This window comes from Triturus cristatus, chromosome 4_1 (assembly GCF_964204655.1).
Source record: "Triturus cristatus chromosome 4_1, aTriCri1.1, whole genome shotgun sequence".
Classification (NCBI taxonomy): domain Eukaryota; kingdom Metazoa; phylum Chordata; class Amphibia; order Caudata; family Salamandridae; genus Triturus; species Triturus cristatus.
In genome coordinates, this window is record NC_140585.1 from 772,596,403 (window position 1) to 772,613,876 (window position 17,474).

A 17,474-nucleotide genomic window follows, 5' to 3' on the forward strand; every position below is an offset into this window, starting at 1 on the left:
AAAAATCAAAGAAGCTATTAAATCGCTGCCTTATGCGAAAGCATGTGCTAAAGATGGCCTACAAGCATAACTAAATAAGACATTCAGGGACCAATTAGCAAGCTTTCTAGTTTTTTTTATTATAGAATTCTGGAAGGATGAGAGGTACCCAGCTCGGAGGCAATTATTGTAAACTTTATCAAGAAGGAAAAGCCACCTTCATAATCTGGCTCATATCACCCTAGTTGTCTATAAAATAGTGATTACAAGTGACTTATGAAGATCATTGCACTAAGACTTGCCCACATGGCTCCATCAGTGGTTCACGGTCATCAAAGCAGATTTTTTTTCTGCAAGATTGATGTCATTGAATGCAATTTGTTTGATACAAGCTGTGGATTAGCAATCCATCAACAAACTCAAATCAACTATAATAATGCTTGATGCCAAAAAAGGCTTTCAACCTTTTGTTGTGGGGGTTCACCACTTTACTTCGCCTTGGATCCCCAGCAAAACTAGTCCAATTTTTGAAAAAACTTGCATGTTAAGGCAGGAGCGAAAACTGTGGTTAAATTCACTCGTCGTAGGGCACATAACCATTAGAAGAGGCACAAGTCAAGGTTGTTCAATGTCACCGGTCCTCTTTGGCAGCTGCGTTAAGACAGGACCCTCAGGTGAGAGCTCCTCTTTTAGGTGCACTGATGATTTAGCTCTTCACTGATGATATGATTCTTTATTTAGCTGGTGAACAAAATATTCTTAACACATTCAATTAAATCCAGACATTCACTGATATCGGTGGGCAATAAGTTAAACCACGCTAAGTCTGAAGTCCTTCTGTAAAACTGCACACACTCAATTCTACCCGTTGATATGGGGCATCTTTTCTCAGCTTCTTGCACTGTAGGTTTTTGGGGTATATTTGTCTCACACAAGTGTTTAGACTTGTTCAGGTTAAACTATACTACCAACTTTTATAAACAAACACTTTATTCCATAGCGGGCAAAATCTTCCTCTGTCCTTTATAGAACGGGTCGCATTGATCAAGGTGGCGACCTCCCATTTTTTCATTTTATCTTCTCGAGTGTCATGATCAAAGTACAGCAATCTTTCTTTTCTGAGTTAGATCAAGCAATACGCCACTTTCTGTGGCAAGGGAATAAAGCTTGTACCAATTTGAAGACAATCCAGTTGAATCCAAAAGACAGCGGGCTGGCACTTCCGCATATGAAAAAATACTATCAAGCAGCTTTCTTTGTTTGGCTTACTCAAGCCACGATAATAAGTAGCCAGTCAAACTGTTTTTACCCTCATCGTATGCTCCAAGAGATAGATGTTCATCTTCTTGTTTTTCTCAAAAACCATAAATTGCCCAACGTACCAGATATAAGATCCTGTATATACTTGCACACAGATTTACTAAACTCAAAGAAGAATTTCAATTTCCCCTCTTCCATCCCTTGGTGCGAAAAAGAGAATGCACATTGCTAAACATACCCACAGAGTTTGACATTATCAGAAGTTGGGAAAGGGTGGAATTTTTCACATTAGCTTAATTCATTTTGACCAGGGAATTATATCTTGAGAACAATTGACTGCTGGCAACACCAACATATCCCCAGTTTTGCGCTTTCCTATTTACAAATTAGTCATTATATGCGCTGCAACTTAAGGATAGCTAATTCGTTTTTTGAAGGTATCTGCAAAGCCTATTTTGTGAGTAGCCTTATTGGTATAGGTAACTGGCACCATGTGTTGCAAATCTGGGAGGCAGCCATCCTAGCGAGACTGGCAACGATCACAAACTCTATGGGGTGCAAAGTACACTTAAACTCATGGGGCACTTTATTCTCATGGCTCAGAAAGCTATTTGGGGAGAACATTTTAAAAGAATGGACCTTTACTCAAATTGGTCATTATATCATACCCCCTGTCATATGCGGAAAATGTATCCCTCCATTTCAGCTACATGTTTTAGTTGAGGACAAGTGAAAGGAGACTTGCACAATATAGGTTTTACTCGTCTCGCCCAAGTTTGTTATTAGACCAAAATATTCACTTCAATTGGCAACAATTTGCAGATCGCATAGATCCAGACTAAAAAAGAAACTGAGAAGAGACAGCCTTGGTATTCGACAACCCAGACATTAGGCAGCAAAGACTTCAAAGAAAAGTCTAGACCGCAGAACTTATTTTTTTTCAAATTAGGCCCTGCCCAGGCGTTTTGTAAAATTATTTGTTGTCCTGACATCAAAGAATAAAGACTTACAAGTATTTATTGTTGAAAACAATTAATATCTTCAGGGTTCAATGACTCTTGTCTGCTCAATGTATCTCAACATCTCAACATTTTTTTTATTGCATTTCGACAAGAGAATACAGCTTGCATTATCTAAAGACAAAAGGTCTCAAGTAATCAAGCTATTAACCCCTTCCCCGCTCATGACGGAGCCGCTCCGCCATGAGCCACAGTTGCTGTGTGCTCATGACGGAACGGTTCCGTCATGTCACGGCCGTTGGCGGCCGCTCCGCCTACGTGGCGCTGTTTCCCCGCCTGTGCGGGGGGACAACGCAAATGGGCGAAGTCATGATGGAACCGTTCCGTCATGAGCACAGCTCAATGGTGGCTCATGACGGAGCGGCTCCGTCATGAGCACAGCGCCACCGCGCTGCCCCCCCGCACCCCCCAGCGCTGCGGCGGAATTCCCGCCGCAGCGAAAGGGTTAAAGATCGTCTTCAACTTCGGCCAAATCGCAGTGATAATTCCAATGATTGGGGATTAGATTAAATTCTCCAAACGAATTACCTCCATTTCCGAGTGACAGATGTAAGTTGAGCAAATGTGCAGGATAGCCAACAACCTTAGGTAAATATTTCCAATAGTTTGGATATCAGCCAAATATGTGTAGGCCCATAGGCCCGCTCCATAGCTTGCCATTGTTAAGCATTTGCTATTGCAAACTACTGCTATTTCTTAACGTGGTTTCCATCCTAGTTTAGAGGGAGGCTAACATGTAAAACATTTCAATATGCCTTTCAAACTGTTGTTGTCCAATAACGTTCAACTGCCAGATAAAACAATGATTCATAGCAACTCCTAAATATGCAAAAGTACACTTGTGATGGTTCCGAGTGCAGCTAATGATGTGCGAACAAGTCTTCATGGCTCATGTCCTACATACTAAAATGGAAGAGATAGTCAAATTTGTTTGGAAGTCTAGATGGTTCATAAAACGTGCAGATGAATCAAGGTGTTTCTGGAGACTGATTGCCGTTCTTGCCATTAACATAGCGTCATCGGTATAAGGAAGAACAGTGATCGGTTGCACACTCTATTGAGGCCTATCTCGACCATTCAAACAAAAGGAGAGTGGGAGCACAATGCCTCTTATCCCAGAACTCAGCCCCAATGCATCATGGTAAATGCAGTGCATGATAACACTTCCTTCAGTGACAGTCGTTAGTTATTCACACCTTTTTGGTGCAGCCAGTGTTGTGTATCTCTAGTCACATGTTTCAGGATAGTTGTCCTTCTTCAGACAAGAGTATCTCAGATCTCTGTACCACTCACAGGGCACAGGTATTGCAGCCATAACTCATCATGTAATTAGCTCAAGGGACCGTTTTCAAACAAAAAGAGGGTGGAAACACACTTCCCCACAACCCACTACTCAGTTAGCTCCATAGCATCATGGTAAATGCAATGCATGATAACACTTACCTCAGTGACAGTCTTTTATTATTCACCCTTGTTGGTGCAGCCAGTGCTGTGTATCTCTAGACATATGTTTTATGATGGTTATCCGAGAGCAACAGATTACTTTGGGGGTTCTGCTAATCCTGGTATCCTGACCAGTACCATTCCAAAACTTCTCCATATACTTTGCATAAAGAGCTAAAGGGAATGGAGCCTATATGCACTCTTTTCAAATTCTCCTTCCACTCTTGAATGAATCAATAAACTCCTCACTAGGGCCATAACCAACAATGGCGGACCCAAATGTTGACCCATTCTTGCATCCAAAAGTAATAACATAAGAAACACTGCATGTGTGAATATATACTTTATGCCTTGGCCTTTTTCAAGTGCATTTGTCTTAACAAAAGTTATTTTTAAAAAAGTCATATTGCAAGGGTTTAAATTTGTGCAGCAGCATAAAATCCCATTGAAATGACCTTCTCGTTTTTTTAATACTTTATTGCTTCAGCCTGGGAAAAACAGGCTATGCAATATATATGTTAGACCTGATAGCCTTAGGGTAGTCTTCCCTCAAACCCTTTGCCTGCTTGCCTCCAATTTTTCTGTATTCTTTTTGTTGGCATTAGGACTATGAGCACTTTACCACTGCCAACCAGTAATAAAATGCCTGTGCCTCTCCACATAAACCTGGTTTGATTGACTTATCACATTTGGCATATTTAATTTATTTATACATCTCTAGTAGAGTGCACTCCATGTGCCCAAGGCCTGTAAATTGAAATCTACCAGCGGGCCTGCAGCATAAAATGTGCCACCCAAACAAGTAGCACTTTAAACATGTCTCAGGTCTGACACTGCAGATCCTGTGTGTGCACTGTACACTGCCATGTTGACTTGCCATTTAAAACCCCCTGCCAAGCCTTAAACTCTCCCTTTATCACATATAAGTCACCCTTAAGCTAGGCCCTAGGTAGTCCATAGGGCTGGGTGTTGTGTAGTTAAAAGGTGGGACATGTACTGTTAATTTTTGCATGTCCTGGTACAGAAAAAACACCCAACTACTGTGAGGCCTACCCTTCCCATAGGTTAACACAGAGAATTCCTTATTACAGTGATAAGCTGTAGTTCTTGACTGATAAGGAGAAGCTCTCTCATGTTTCTTAACGTTAGAATGGTGATGATATGTCCTCTTTGCTGGCAAAGTTGAATTTATCATTACGATTTAAGAAATGTAACTTTTAAAAAGATGGTATTTCTCTGCTCTGAGCTCTGTGTTTCTGCAGCCTGTCTCCAATACACACCTGGGTTGGGTGACAGCTGGACTTTGTGCATTCTCTCTAGACAACCACGCACAAAGGAAGATTAAGAGTGACTGAGTGGCTGTCCACATCCTGGTGGTTCATCCTGGACAGGATAGGAGGGAAGAGCTGACACTTACACCTGAGTAGGCAGTGTCCTGTCCCCACACAAAGCACTGTAGTGAGTCTGGAGCCAGACCTGGGAAGGAGGACTTCTGTGCACTTTAAAGCCCCTCTTTGAAGTCACCTCCATTCAAAGGCACAACTGGGTATAAGTACAGGGTCTCTGAGGGATATCAAAATCTTACCCCCTGCTCCTGTGCCTGGTCCAACGGAAGTGGATCCAGGTGCTTGCTCCAGTGGAAATGAAGCATCCTCTGCTCCGTGGAGGAGAATTGATGCAAAGCTGCTGTTGTGAGAACAGAACCAGTACATTGCACTTGGAACCAGTGCATTATCATCGGAACCGACGCATTGGAACCACCACATCACCGCCACTTCAGTGAGAAACAATCGATGCATGCCCTCAACTGCGTGGAGAAACCCAGCACATCGGCTTCGGAATCAACGCATCTCAGAACCGTTGCTTCGTCTTTGGAACCAGTGCATCACTTTACTAGAGTGGAGAGAATCAATGCATCACCTCGACTGTGGGATCGCCACCGATGCATCGCTTGACTGCAATCCACATCTCATTGTTGTGACCAGGATCTACCACCCAAATAAATGCTTAGCGTTTTCTCTATTTAACATTACCAGATTTCAAAACAGTGCCTTTGAAAATCTGTTGAAAAGGCTAACCAAAAATTGACCTGCCCAAACATCAGATGTTATGTCTATGTTGATTCTAAGAACAACAGGAAAATACCTTATAGTAATGCTACAATGATGCAGAGCAGATGGTTCTAAATTGGAAACTCAAATTAGAAGCTTCGAAGCTGGACAAATATCAATTCTGGGAAAAACATTTACTACTTTGACTATCATCTTTCACAAAAGAAATAATAGAACCTCTGGAAACTACACTGTCTATTTAAAGAGCTAAACTGGATGGACGGACTGCAATGACATCAGCCTTAAGTTCAAACCAAAACTTCCTTTCAAGCTACCAAAGTCTTATCGTTTCGTCAACCAAAATTCTATGTAGGAATTCTGGTTAAGAAAGTGGTGTACAGTGTTTCTTCTATGTGGTTTATCAGTGTTTTTGACATTATTCAGCCTACTGTGGGAATGTCTTTAAAAGTTCTTTTTATCTTTCAGAATGGAATCGGTATAGCATCTAAGTACTACACTCTTTAACCCCTTCGACGTGCTTGACGGAACGGTTCCGTCATGCACGTCGGTTGGGCTGTGCTTATGACGGAACCGTTCCGTCATGGCCCCGCCCGCGCACAGAATCTTCAGCGTGGCGCGGAAATCCGCGCCGCGCTGAAGGGGTTAATGAAAGTCTAAAACTGGATGGACACAATCCAATAACAGCAACCTTAAGTTGAAACTAAAAACTGCTTTCAAAACTAAAAAAAAGTCCCCTTTTGTTTCTTCAACCAAAGTTCTACGAAACAATAAATAAGTCCCCTTTTATTTCTTCAACCAAACTTTATTATATTATTTGTAGTAAAAAACGGCTATATGCGATTTTGTCAATATGGATCATCAGCAGTTTACACATTATTTGGCCTACCAGGGGTAATGTTTTCAAAAGGATCTCCAAAATTTAAGAGTGTTTAACATTCCTTTGCAGTATTTTACCTGATGTAATACTTAAAAAATATTTTTAACATAGGTTTGTTTCGATTAGTGTAGCTACTCCAGATAAAACAACTGATTAATGAATTGTAGTGAGTGCAATGCATAGTGTCACTTATATATAGTAATGCATTTTGCAGCTTTGTTTTTTGTTTTACAATCTATATGATTGTTTTTTTCCCCAAGGTTAAATGATGATGCTTTATACAGACCATTGTTGATGGTGTTTATGGTAAAGAAGTTGAATGCTGAGACAGTAAAAAATGGAAAATGACATTTTTACTACATTGTAATATAGTGTTACAGTATAACCAATGTGTATTGTTATGTTTCTGTAATTTTGAAAATGAAATGCTAACATATATTTATGTTCTTTTTCTTTTTCAATAGCGCCTGGAGTTTAACGTCTATAGATGTCTCAAAGCCCTTCTTCTGCCACAAAAATATTGCATACCCATGGAAAGTGTTTTTATCTATGAAGAGTCCTTGGCATAGCTTGCCACCACTTTGTTTTGCCCATTTTGCAGTTATAACTTTCAGTATACTTCAGCAAATGTACACTGTAAAACTATACACCAAGGTAGAGTCTTGTATAGCCACTCACACATTCACACATACACTGAATATACAACTCATAGATCCAGTCACTCATCCACTCAACCGTTCACTAACCCACTAACTAATTGACACAGTTAGTAACCCGCCATCTCACTTACAAATACATCTAGTACTACATGATCTTACTTATCCATACAGATATTCACACACTTAGTTACTTCCTTATACAGGAACACAAACATGCACTCAGTCACCTACACACTACTGTATACAACCAGTCAACCATACATGCAATCAGTAACATACTCGGTCACTTTCCCATGTAAGTACTGATGCAGGTAATCACTCACACATACAGCTAGAAATACATCCACTAACTCATGTAAACAGTGACACATACATGTGCTTACTTATGTAAACAGCTACTAACACAGCCAGTCAGTTACTTATACAGCTACTGCCATACATATTCAATATTAGATTCCTGAAGCTAATGCCTATCAACTGTAGAAAGTCAGTAGTCCATGCATTGGTCATCTCTCAGCTGGATTACGCAAACAGTCTGTATCTTGGAATGCCAGAATATCTGATCAGAAAGCTGCAGGTTATACAAAACGCGGCAGCAAGACTAATTAAGAATGTTCCGTTTCGCCATCACATATCTCCACATCTTCGGAGCCTCCACTGGCTACCTGTAAAAAGACGCATTGAGTTTAAGGCATTAACCTTGGCCTTTAGAGCATCTCGAGGCTCAGGCCCAGTATATCTGAAGAAAAGACTTCAGAAATACCACCAAACTAGGTCACTCCGTTCAAAGCATCAGGAGCTATTGGTAATTCCCCATTTTAAAAAAGCTAGGATTGGTGGCAGGTCCTTCTCGGTTAAAACAACCATACTATGGAACTCTCTACCAGAACATCTGCGGAAGTCTTCATCAGAACAAATCTTTAGGAAAACCCTGAAAACATGGCTGTTCGACGGGATTTAGTGTTTGCACGCCCTATGACTGCTCTTTCTGCTAGCGCCGGGACACCTCCGTTGGAGGTAGCTGTGCGCTTTATAAATAACAGTAATAATAATATTAATATTACACACAGCCATTGACAAAGTCAGTTTATCACCTATACAGGCACTCAGACAGCCAATTAGTCGTTGATTCAGTTACTCATGCAACCACTTGCTCATCTATAAAGATACTCAAATACCCATTTACAGACTGTTTCAGACTGTGACACACCCGGTCAATACAGTATACAGTACTACTCCCAGACAGACACTGATGCAGACACTAACACACCTAGACTCACAATCATGCACAGAGTGACATGCACAGGTACACAGTGATTCATACACTAATACATCCCCCCAGGGACCCTCAGTATTCAAGGGAACTTAATCCCCCAACCTAAAATGTGCCACGGGCGCGTTTGCATGCTTGTCACATCAGGCCCCACCCCCTCCCTTCACCACTGGGCAAACGGGCCCTCTGGCATGTTGTAAATTGGGGGATTAAGTCCCCTTGAATCCTGAGGGTCCCTTGGGTCCAACTAGTCCACCCGGTACCTCTAGTAAGCGCCACAGAGCTGCGTTGCAGAGAGATGTAAAAAGGGGCCTGGCCTTGGACATGCATGTCTGTGCATATCCACAAGCTTGACAAAGGCATGTGATGTTGGCCATTCAATGTTTTCAGACAGCATCTCATTAGCGATAGTTGCCACCCTCCCGGTAGATGCTACATTAATGTAAATTGCGGATTGTGCGACGTCAAAACTGCAACAGGGACACACACATAAGTACACTTCCTTGCCAGGCAGTAACTGAACAACGCCCAGGTCCCCGGAATAATTATTCACACCCCTTCGCTGGCCTGGCGTACGCAAGCCCAGCCCACTTTGCGTACGAGGATAACGATGACGCCACATGTCCCATTCTTCCACACTGCCTCAGGTAGTATGGCTGTATCTACCTCGCATATCACAATGCGCAATAAAAAAAAGGGATCCATGAGGTGTTAATCATCCTCGCAATCAAAACACCATTTGAATTGTGTACCCTGCTGGCCATCGTGTTTGGACACACAACAATGACAGGAGGTGAGCAGTGGGCCTGGGTGCACAGAGGCTGCAATTGAGCACGGTGCTGCGGGAGGGGTGGGGTTCATCAGCCTGGGTGAGCAGGTGCAAACAAGCGATGTTGCTGTGCGTAATGATGTGATCTCTGACCTCATTCAGTCACATCTCTGTCTCTTTTTAAGGACCTGCTGGACCTTACTGTAGGCCTGAGCCAGCGGGCAGCGCTGCCCTACAGACACGTGGCATTGGCTTTTGGGACCTGTAGTGAGCTGATTACTAAGTGTACATGCACACAGGCTTGCACCACTGCCTTACACGCGCACATTATGCTTCTAACATGCGCTCTGTTCCTTTGTATGTGAATGTTGACATAACATATTATTATTTAACCTTGTGTGTTCTCGTACACTCCAACTCCTCTTTGAACCACGATTACCACTAACAGTTGGTAGATCGTACTTCAAGAAGGAAGGATGCACTCAACTGGTGTTCTCTATTAAGCTTGAAATAAACCTTCATTTACCACAAAACATTTCCAGCATTATATTATTTCTCCCTTTTCAGACACTGAGTTAGTTGCACCAAAATCAGCGGAGCAGGTACTCAGCCCTTGATGATGCCCTGGGCATTCTGACGCCTTCCATTGTGGTATCAAGACACCGTCCCTGACCGGAGACCTGCTGTGCCACCCTGACAGAGACACACCGAAGTCGGAGCTCGCACCGGCACATCGTTGGACACACCAGTGGGGGCAGGTGAGCAGTGAAGCCTCGGTGCACAGGAGCTGCAATTGAGCACAGTGCGGGGGAAGAGGCTGGGGTGCAGCAGTCTGGGTGCACAGGTGCAGGCAAGCGATGTTTCCGTAGATAATAATGTCATCTCTGGCCTCATTCATATCTCTGTTTCATTTTAAGGACTTGCTGGACCGCACTCTTTCTCGCGGACCCCAGCGTCCCACACACAAGGGTGACGGGAGGAGAACAGTGAGGTCTGGGTGCAGTAGGCCGACGCTCTGTCTCCTCCTCCCTCTGTTCTTTTGACTCTCCCTCCCCTTCTCCCTTCCACCCACGCTCTCTCTGTCCGATTCTCACTTTCATTCTGACTACCTTTCTATTTCTCTTGGACATGGCACACATACTTATGGTTTTTTTTTTGTCTTGCAGGTTTTGTACGCTGCTTACAGAGGAGTCCCACCCACTTATTTCATGTTATACTGTTGTTTCTTCTAATAAAGTTGTGTTTCCATTTATTTGTGTTGTTTTTATAAAGGGTATTTTTTTTTACCAGTAAATAAGTGAGTGTATGGGTCTTCTTTTTCTGTCAACACTTGTCTCTAGTTTATTGTGAAAATCGGCGGTTGATAGGAGGTTATGAGGGAAAACATTTGTAATTTTGCGGTGCACCTACCAAATATAAACCAACAGATTATTACATAAATGAAGCCTGGGTAATTCTACAACTGCAAGGGTTCTATGAGTGTATCACTTTATAACACCATGAGTACTGCCCGTGTGATTACAGAACCAATAAGGCACTGCCTAGGGCCACCGAGGCTTCAGGGACTGGCGAGGCCAACCCTGTATATTTAAGTAAAGCCCCGGAGGGTGGCGATCCCCGGAATTGAGTTGGCCTCGAAGCCCCCGAACAATTAGTAAACAATACCCGGGAAGGTGGCGATCCCCCAGGCTGTGAAACATCTCTATTCCCTCCCGCGCCTAATTTACATGTGAGATTAAGGTCCTCAGTACTGAAGAGACCCCGCAATATAATAATAGGATTGTCCCTGGAACATTACCCACCACGGGGCTCATTTAAACGAACGGGTGAGACCCCACTTCATTTTATTTTCTCAATTTCTTCTATCCGGATATGTTTTATTGAAGCGATACGAGGTTTTTCTCCTCTCGCTTCAACGAGACAAACAACGATTTGCTATCACAGGGTGGAAGCCATGCTACTGCCCTGTAATAGTAAACATAAATGTCCTGCGGATGCACACCCTGGGACATTGTATGAGCTGCGCCTGGGAGGTGGCACTCCATAGGGCCATGATGCATTGGTTACTGCATATCTACAGAATTAGTATAAACGCATACTAACACTACTTGCACATTTGTAGCACAGCGACCAGAGCGTAGTGGAGAGGCATTGGAAGCCCAAAATCAAAAAATATAAATCCTATCACGGATTTACAACAAATAAACAAAAGCAAACTTTCTACACCAAGACCCTTCTCCCTGCCAAATTTGGGGTAATTCCGTTAACCCATTCGACCTGTAGCCTTGTCTAACGTTTCCTATGTAAATTGCATGGAGAAAACATGTTTTGGGACCCCCCCTTTTTTCTCGTCCACCCCTTGATGAATCACTCCCACACTTTCAACAATAAATGCTCTTCCTATGGAAACTTGATCCTTACTATAACTACCTACTGGCAACTGCCGTTTGTTGGTGAGAGCCATCCTGAAATAAACCAACCGGTATTTGAAAAAGAATCCTGTGGTCCGTGCTCTTTTTGTCGTGGCTGTGAAGAAGCGCGGAAAAGAAGAGTGCTTGGTGATATGTATATATATATATATATTCACTGAAAAAACCAAAGGTTTCAGGGGCGTTATAGTTAGCTGGACATTTCCCTCATACAAAACTCTAGAAATTCCCCTGTTATAGTTAGTTCAGCTAACTATAACTCGCGCCCCCACAATGCACTGCTGATGATGTCACCTATTACATCACTCATGACATGGTCAGTGACATCACTGATGACATCACTGATGACATCTCAAATGACATCACTGATGACATCACATTTAAAACTGTAAATGTTGCCGCTTTACAATATTTACCGAATCTGAAGAAAATGTTTTGCAGAAGGCACCACACCAACAACGTTTTTCTTCAGTGGTGAGGAAATGTTTTACTTTTTCCAAGGAGCAAACAAAGACCAATGCCACCTTCGTCACTGGCAAGATTTGCCAAAGAGTTCTGTTACGAGGAGATCCTAACAAAAAATACTCGTGCGGCACAGCAAGTATGATGAAACACCTAAGGACCCTTCATCCAAACAATCTTGCATGAGAAGAGTGCAAACAGATGAGAAACACTCCTGTTCTGTATCTGTAAAAAAAAAACACAAATAAATGTATATTAATAACTTTAACATTTATACTATTCCATTACTGTACAAACACATTTTATATAAAAATTGACTATGAAACTATAGCCCTGAACCACAAGTGTGACGATCATTAAAACACTACATGCATAGTGCATACTACTTTGACGCAGTTCATGCCCTAAAGCCTACCTCATTAAAAGACTACATGCTAACTGACTAAATGATTACAGTACTATAAGGAGACACACTGGGTGACTCACAGGGTGTTTGCTAGAAGAGTATGAATACTAACTAGGGAATAGAAGGTGTGAAACACAACTGTGTAGGTGATTAGAGGACTGCATCCATACTGCATAGGCATTTGAAGCAGTCCATGTGCTAAGGCCTGGCTCACTGCATGACTACTTGGGTACTGACTGAATGATTATCGTACAGCAAGGAGAGTGCCTAGGTGAATTTATAAGTGCTAGGCTTTTCACACAGGGAAAAGATTAGTACTTGGTACTGAATGGGTCACTAGAGGAGTGCAAAGGCAGTGACAAGTGCTGGACTGTATGGATACTGACTAGGAAATTGAAAGTGTGAAAGACAAGGGTCTAGGTGGTTAGAAGACTGCATGCATAGTGCATAGGGGTTTGAAGCAGTCCATGTGCTAAGGCCTGGCTCAATGTATGAATACTTAGGCACTGACTGAATGATTAGAGTACTGCAAAGATAGTATCTTGGTGAATTTATAAGTGTATGGGTTTTAGCACAGTGAATGGATTAGTACATGGTGCTGAATGGGTCACTAGAGGACTGCAAAGAGAGTGACAGGGTATTTCCTGGAAGTGTATGGATACTGACTAGGGAATTGAAAGTGTGAAAGACAATTGTGTAGGTGGTTAGAGGACTGCATACATAGAGGATAAGGGTTTCAAGCAGTCCATATACTAAGGCCTGGGTCACTGGATGAGTACTTGGGTACTGACTGAATGATTAGAGTACTGCAAGGAGAGTGCCTGGGTGAATTTATTAGGGTTTGGCCCTTGAATGGATTAGTACATGATGCTGAATGGGTCACTAGAGGAGTGCAACGGCAGTGACAGGGTGTTTGCTGGAAGTGAACGGATACTGACTGGGGAATTGAAGGTGTGAAAGACAAGTGTGTAGGTGGTTAGAGGACTGCATGCATAGTGGATATGGGTTTGACGTAGTCCATGTGCTAAGAACTGGCTCAGTGCATGAATACTTAGGCAGTGACTGAATCATTAGAGTACTGGAAAGAGAGTGCCTAGGTGAATTTATAAGTGTTTGAGTTTTGGCACAGTCAATGGATTAGTACATGCTATTGAATGGGTCTCTAGAGGACTGCAAAGGAAGTGACAGGATGTTTCCTGGAAGTGTATTGATACTGACTAGGGAATTGAAGGTGTAAAAGACAAGTGTATAGTATGTCAGAACACTTTTATTTAAAGCAATCTATTTGGTACTTAGAAACTGACTAAATAATCGGACTACTTCTAGGACAGTGCTTAGGTAAAACTTTTAAATTTTCAGTTCTGCCACAGTGAACAGAATAGTACATGGTACTGCACCTTAGTGTCAAACCCTGACTCATTTTATCAATGCATAAGCAAAGACTAGCTTCTAATGCTACTAAAACTTGACAACATGAGAGTGGAAATACTCTGACCCTCTAGAGGTGCTTAGGGGGTCCCAGAAGGGCCCCCTGTGGCCCCCCTTTTAAAAAAAAAAAACAGTGAAATGTGTGCACGGTGGGCGCATTCTATTGCGTTGGATGAACGGATTCTCTCGCGGTGGGTGCGCGAATCCACTTATAAATTCACCAAGACACTCTCTTTCCAGTACTCTAATGATTCAGTCACTGCCTAAGTATTCATGCACTGAGCTAGGCCTTAGCACATGGACTTCTTCAAACCCCTATGCACTGTGCTTCCAGTCTTCCAACCACCTAGACACTTGTCTTTCACAGTTTCAATTCCCTAGTGAGTATCCATACAGTCCAGCAAACAGCCTGTCACTTCCTTTGCACTCTTCTAGTGAGCCATTCAGTACCAAGTACTAATCCATTCCCTGCGCCAAAAGCCTACCACTTATAAATTCACCCAGGCACTATCCTTGCTGTAGTCTAATCATTCAGTCAGTACCCAAGTACTCATGCAGTGAGCCAGGCCTTAGCACATGGACTGCTTTAAATGCCTATGCAGTATGCAATCAGTTCTCTAATCCGCTACACAGTTGTCTTTCGCAGCTTAAAGTCCCCAGTTAGTATTCATACACTTCTAGCAAACACCCTGTTACTCACCAGTGTGTCTCTTTTTAGTACTGTAATCATTCAGTTAGTTAGCATGTAGTCTTTTTGTGAGGTAGGCTTTAGGGCATGAACTGCTTAAAAAGTAGTATGCATTATGTATGTAGTGTTTTAATCATTGTCACACTTGTGGTTCAGGGGTATAGTTTTTTAGTCTGTTTTTTTATATAAAATGTGTTTGTACAGTAATGGAATATTGTAAATTTGAAAGTTATTAATATACATTTATTTGTGATTCTTTTTTTCAGATACTGTTTTTCAAAGTTAAAATCGAGAAAGTATGCCAGAAAAAAAAGAAAAAGAAAAGAACAGAGACAGGAGGATTATTTGAAGAAACATCAACCACAAGTATTGAATGAAAAAGATAATGTGGCAAAAAGGAAAAAATCTTCTGGTAAGATCACGAAGCAATTTATAAAAAATGTTTGTAGGAGCAAACAGAATGTAGAGAATGCTGCAACTTCAAATAATTTTTTGAGTAAGAAAAAAAATCAAAATAAGAGGAAAAGTAAAAAAGCAAATGTTCAGTCAAAGGAGATAAAGTATGGTAAAAGAAGACAAAATCAGTATAAGGAATTGCGCAAAAATTTTTTTTACAAGAGAGTAGTGCATAATTTGCTGAAAGATGTAAAGAAATATAAAAAGAGAGCTTTATTTTATAAAAAGAAGAAGCATATTGAAAGCATTGTGGAAAAGGCTTTTGAAGTAAAAAGGAAACTGTTTATTTTAGTGTTGAACAGAATTCTATCACTAGAAAAATCAATATATGTAATGAAGGCCAAAAGTAGGAGGAAAAGAGTTATTAATAAAAAAAAATGTTGTGATGTTTTTTTGGGAGAATGGAAACACAGTTCTAGTTCAGAGCCTTTTTTTAATGAAGAGAGTTATTCACTAAGTGAAAAATTATTGTATGCAGTTGACACCAGTGGTAGAGGTGATGAGGTTAGTGATGGTTGTCCAATGGAGAAAGAGAAAATGGTTGAAAGAAATGCAGAAGAAGTGATAGCTGATGAAGTTTTAGGGAGACGTGCTATAAACCCTGTGTACACTTGGGATTGTAGTAGTGTTTGTAGTGTACGACAGGAATCTATTGAAAAATTATGTCGTTTTTTACGAGTCTATACTAAAAAAAGTGTAAAACAAAAGATTAAGCTGTTGCAAGGACTAGACCCTTGCAGAGTGAGAAAACATACTGGTTTGCAAGGTCATTCTCTGGCTTGTCTTTCTAGGAAAGTTTGTGAAAGTGTTTTTCACCATTTCAGAATGCTGGCAGTACATCATACTCAAATGCGGAAGTTAGTGAGAAGGTTGTATTATGCAAAAAGTCCAGCACCAAAGTTAAGTGAGTTGAACAGTGCTCTTTTGCATGGGTCAGTTTCAGATGTGAAGCAGGTCTGTGAGGATATTGAGTTTTGTTACGGTGGGGCTCAGCAAGAGAGTGAAGAAACTGACACATTAGTAGAACAAAATGTTGAAGACAATGTAGAACCTGTAATTACAGAAAAATTTGAGGATGAAATGACAAAGTTTAACGTAATTTCAGGTGAAAGACCAAATGTTTCTTGTATTTGTTGTCGGCGAAGTCACTATAAAAATCAGACTAGGGGTGTCAATCTGTATTTTAAAAGTGAAATAGAAAATAATGATAAGTGGATGGAATTTGCAACTTATTTATTGGTAGAGGATTGTTTTGATTTGGGATGTGAGCAGCGTATTTGCAAATATTGTTATAATAAATTAGATGAGAATAAAATGCCTGCTAGAGCTGTTCATAATAATCTAGAGTTGGTTGCTATTCCTCCAGAGCTGATAGATTTAAATACGTACGAGTCTATTCTGATACAATGTGTTCAGCCTTTTCAGGCTATTGTTCGTATGGAGCCCAAAACAAGTAAATTACCTCCATCAGAGTTGCAAAGAGGATTGAAAGGAAGAGTTGTGTATTTACCATTAGATTTAAGGAAAAATGTTGAAACTATTGGTGTAGATCATGCAGAAAATGAGCCACTAGTCATTCTAGTTAATGGTGAGAAGAAGAAATAGATTTAGCAGAAGATAGTGAAACATTAAGTGGACAAATTGAAAAAGTGGACATGTCCAGATGTGAAGAGATCTATGAACATTACAGTGTACATCCACTTCATTCCAAAGAGGTGATGGGGAATACAATTGAGTTGTTTCAAATGAAAAAAGCAACAGGAAGTCCCATGAGTGTATGGGAAGAGAGTTTGGAAGCTCGTTGTTTCCCGCAGTTGTTTCCAACAGGAAAAGGTGGACGATATGATGAACGTCCTGTGCAGATTCCTGCATCTGAATATCGGACAACAAGATTATATGCAGAAGATCAAAGATTTCGACAATGTATCCCTTATATGTTTCATCTTCTGTTTGAAAGTGACTTGTCTGGACTTTCATATGCAGAAAATCACATTTTAAAAACTGGAATGCATCTGCAAAATGTAACTGCAAAGGATTTTATGGATAAAGTGCATCAGAGAGATGACCGTTTAGAATCTCAGTTGATTAATCTGATGGCATGTCAGCGTGGGACTAATGAATATTGATACCGTCGACATGGAGAACCGAAATGCATGCTACGGAACTTGGGAACTCCTACATGGTTTGTTACACTAAGCTGTGCTGAGTATGCTTGGGATGATTTACTTGAATTTCTTCGAGAGGCAAACTCCAA